This window comes from Rutidosis leptorrhynchoides, chromosome 1, assembly GCF_046630445.1.
Source record: "Rutidosis leptorrhynchoides isolate AG116_Rl617_1_P2 chromosome 1, CSIRO_AGI_Rlap_v1, whole genome shotgun sequence".
In the NCBI taxonomy this organism is placed as follows: Eukaryota; Viridiplantae; Streptophyta; class Magnoliopsida; order Asterales; family Asteraceae; genus Rutidosis; species Rutidosis leptorrhynchoides.
Window position 1 is genome coordinate 208,090,871 of NC_092333.1, and position 4,954 is coordinate 208,095,824.

Sequence of the window (4,954 nt, forward strand, 5' to 3'; positions counted from 1 at the left end):
TATATTTAATATTAATAATTAATAAATATAAATATATTAATAATAATAATAATAATAATAATAATAATAATACTTTTAATATAAATAACAAGGATTATGATAATTATTGATAATAATGTTAATAATGATATTAATAACAATACTAATATTAATAATAACAATAAAAAAGTAATGTTAATAATAATAAGAATAATGATACATATAATTAAATAATAATTTCAAACAAAGTAATAATTTTTAGTAATAATAAAAGATAATCATAATAATAATTTAAATTATAGTTTTAGTAATTCTTATAATATTATTTATATTTAACATCTTTATTTTGATAATCCTAACCTTTTAGTTATAATTATAACAATAATAATAATAATATTAATAATACTGATATTGATAATAATATTAATAGTAATAATATATTACTATATCAACTATACTTTCAACTTGTAATCACATTTAATATATTAATATTAATATTATAATTTATTAATTATATCATATTTATCAATTATATAATATATATTGAATAATAATATATACTGAATATTTATAAATTTTATTCCAATTTAAAATATATATATATATATATATATATATATATATATATATATATATATATATATATATATATATATATATATATATACCTATTTAAATATATATATGTATCTATTTACATATAGTTATTCGTGAATCGTCGGGAATGGTCGAAGGTCAATTGAATATATGAAACAGTTCAAAATTTTTGAGACTCAACCTAACAGACTTTGCTTATCGTGTTAAAAATATTAAATCGCATCGAGAGTTTGGTTTAAAATTAGTCGAAATTTTCTGGGTCGTCACAGTACCTACCCGTTAAAGAAATTTCGTTCCGAAATTTGATCGAGGTCGTCATGGCTAACACTAAAAACGTTTTCATGACGAATATGAGTTGATAAATAGAGTTTTATCATCATTGAGTAATGTGGATAAAACAATTCAATTATTCGAAGAGCACGAATGAAGCTATCGCAAAAGTGTGAAATGAATAAATGCAGATTCGTCTTGTCTGGTGACGTAGTCACGGTTAATTTCTGGAAATCAAGGAATTTAGAGGAAATCTTCGTAATAATTGGTTCTTTGATAATTAAGGAAATTAGGATCATCTTTGGTTAAATGCGATAATCTGTTTTGATTGTTCTGTTGGACATTTCACTATAAATCCACACTCTTCATCTTCTTTATATTATGGAGTTCCATCCTTTTGCTTTCTCTCCGCAAGTAATGGTCCAAAATTCAGTTCCAAAATTCACTGCACCATAACGCGGTCTCAAACATTGCACCCCGCTTGAGGGATTCTTAGTTAATTAATGAACTGTTTGTTTAGACACATAAAGGATTGGACCATTAGGATAACCGAACGTGTTCATGGAAGTCAGCTTGACTTGGCCATGGTGTTCTTTATGGTTGAACTCTTTCTAAGGGCCTAACTATCTTTTACCAATCATTAACAAAAGCATTGAAACACATCACGTCTCTCGGATATGGTAAACCATGTATTCTATTATGCTTAAGAAAGTCTAGACCATTTTGGAATGTTAATACGTCACCTAACCGAGTCGCTCAATTGGATGAGCCGTATGAACGTGTATGCATGTAGTCAGACTGCACGGGTGTTGGGGGTAAGGGACATTGCTGTCTATTCAGAATCTTCAAGCCTAACGCAGTACCCTGTGACATGTCTTATGACAGGGGCGTTTAGGACTAGTGTAATGAATACAAGGCCTCTGCCTATTCATGAGCCATCATCCCATAATCTCGGCAGAATAACTGATGAAGTCATAGTATGCACTTACTTTAACCTTATCTGAATTACAAATTTTATCGCATTTATTTTATCTGTCTTATTAAATTAGAAAATCCCAAAATAAATATTCACTACTCCCTAACTATCTTAGGTTTAAATAAAGGTTCGATTCTACTAATATCTCAAAAATACGACCCTAGGTCATACTTCCCTTACTTATAAGGAGTAGTAAGATTTAGACCCCGCTAAATATAAATTTAAAACAGTACCCTCTCCCACGAGTGGCTGATCCTGGCGAGCCGCGGCTTAACGACACCGCGCAAATAAAAACCGTCTGTTTCGGCCATATCAGGAGAACTACTAGTTTTTGGCGCCGCTGCTGGGGAACTGGTATCAGGAAATACTGCTCTTTATCAAACTCATTCACAATCATTTAGTGGTGTCTAAGAAAGACAATTATACACGGACTTGGTTATTGGATTTTTCGAATAGTCGCCAATTATATTGGGACCAAAAGGATCCTGCCTCTCCATAGTTAGCCTGGCCACTTGGTTTGTTGAATAATTTATGCGGAGCTCTGTTACCGAAATACCAGGGAATCAGTAGCCAGAATCAAAAACATATTCCACCATAGGATAGTTAGTTAATTAGATTAGATTACTTTAGATTACCTTAGACTACCTTAGATTAGATTACCTTAGATTAACTTAGGATACAATTAGATTAAATTAGATTACCTTAGAATTAGATTATCCTTAGAATGAATTAGTTTAGCTTATTATGATTTAGTTTATTTGCAAAAAATTAATTAAAAAAAAAGGCATACCCAGTGTATGACCCAAACCCGATCCAGACCAGGGCCGTTGTTATTCGTACCTGATCCAGACGAAATAATCTCTAAAGCACGTAAGGAAGCATGAATCAAAAATCAAATGGCGTTACGCATTACTTTAGCAGAAAATACCAAACCCTCGATTGAAGGTCGAGGAGGACCAATCAAATTTCCAGAGATTCAAGGACATTCGTTCGAGTTAAAACATCACATCATCCAGCTCATCCAGAATAGCTGTCAGTTTCATGGATTACCGAATGACGATCCTAATTCTCACCTTGATAAATTCATAGGGATAGGATAAGATATAGTTCGGCTATACTTGTTCCCCTAATCTCTCACTCATCATGCTCAAACCTGGTTTGAAGGATTGAAAAAAGATTCCATCACGTCATGGACGGAGATGGCTACTAAATTCCTAACCAAATATTTCCCTCCTTCTAAACAAACCAAACTGAAGAATGACATCTTTAACTTCAAACAAAGTTATGATGAATCTCTTTACACTGCATGGGAGCGTTTTAAAACCCTGCTGAAGAAATGCCCTAATCACCAGCTAAAACGGTCAGCCCAAATCTGTACCTTCTACAATGGTCTTACGGTAAATCATAGGACGACGATCGATGCAGCAGCTCAAGGGAATCTATTGAACCAAACCGCAGACGAAGCATGGGAATTGCTCGAGAACATGACGATGCATCATCATGACTGGAACAGTGGTGAAACAACTTCATCATCTGCCCCATTCTCTGCACTTAACAACCAAACGGAGGCCATCAAATCCCTCACGGATAAGATGAAATCTCTTGCTAAACAACTCGGAGAATTGAAGACACAGCCGCAGCAGGTTAACCAAGCTCAGGCTTGTGTTAATTGTACCAACCCGCAACCCACTAAAGAATATCAAGTTGAGTATGAAAACCCTGACGGTTCAGTCTGTTACATCCAATACCCAGCTCGTCCACCAAATCCCGGATTCAATCAACCACCTAGGATTAATCAATTTCAGCGAACAATCAACCTTTCCGCTATCGCTATCCACCTTATCCAGCCCAACAATCTCAATTGACCTACGATCAACCACTTTCACTCACCGGTCCCCCAGTTGAGGAGAATTCCCCTACCACCCAGATTACAAAAGCAACTAACCCCACTCTCGGAGCTGATGATCAGTTGACTCAGTTCATTCAAGGACAACAATAGCTAAATTAGAGAACTGCAACCAGACAAGATCAGACATAGATACTAATGAGAAATCAATTGGCTCTGCTCAAAAGTTTGGAAACGCAGCTCGGACAGTTATCACAACGCCTTGAAACCCGACCGCAGGGAAGATTGCCAAGTAATACTATCCAAAATCCCCACATAGAAGAAGCAAAGCAAATGGATTCAGTAATCACAGAGGAAGAACCACGGAGAAGATCAGCTAGGCTTAAGAACAAATCAACATATACTCAGAAGCTGACCCCTGCAACTCCAGTTCGCGTACCTTATCCTGGAAGGCTACAAGAAGAACCATCCAAGCTTGATTCCTTCAAACTTGATGGAAGATTCCTGGACACCATGTCCAAAGTTCCCAACCAGAAGAGATACATCCGAAGGCTTCTTTCTACAAAAGAGAGGATACCAGACTCTAACAAATTTCTACTGAGTGAAGAATGCTCTGCGTTACTCAGAAACCCTCTACCACCTAAGCTAGGAGATACGGGTCGATTCGTTTTCCCGTGTTCAATCTACCAATATGGAACCATTCATGCATTAGCAGATTTAGGAGCAAGTATCAATGTAATCCCCTACTCTCTCTACAAGAGACTAGAGTTAGGAGACTTGTCACCAACCAAAATGACAATCCAACTTGCCGATCATAAAATTCGATATCCTAAGGGCATAGTTGAGAACATCTTGGTGAAAGTCGAAAAATTCTTGTACCCTACGGATTTCGTAGTGATGGATATCATGGAAGACCTACACACCCCAGTAGTGTTAGGAAGACCTTTCATGAATACGGCTAGGACTGTCATTGATGTGTACAATCAAACCTTGATCTTACGATCATATGGGGAGAGCGTTACCTTCAAAATTGACCAACCAACCGATCTTTCTGTACAGGCAGAGATGTTTCCTATTTCCACCAGACGGATCACTTCCGATGATGAGTCTTTACCACCAGCCGATGATGTCGAGATGGGTGTCGAATCACAGTCTGTAGACAACCCAGAAATGGAAGAAGATGATCTCAGCGAAGAAATAGAGGAAGAGGAGGAATCTGAGGAGGAAGAGGAAATGGAAGACGTAAAAGAAACTGTGACAGTACCCGTTCCAAGCACTGAGTGTCA

The 4,954-nt window shown here is 35.9% G+C and overlaps 1 non-coding gene across 1 annotated transcript; it reads right to left on the minus strand.

Annotated features, from left to right (window-relative positions):
- Window positions 1-3,069: 3,069 nt before the first annotated feature.
- LOC139886898 (small nucleolar RNA R71) lies at window positions 3,070-3,176 on the minus strand. The gene has a single exon (XR_011772758.1). It is a non-coding gene; the product is annotated as a small nucleolar RNA R71 (small nucleolar RNA).
- Window positions 3,177-4,954: the final 1,778 nt, after the last annotated feature.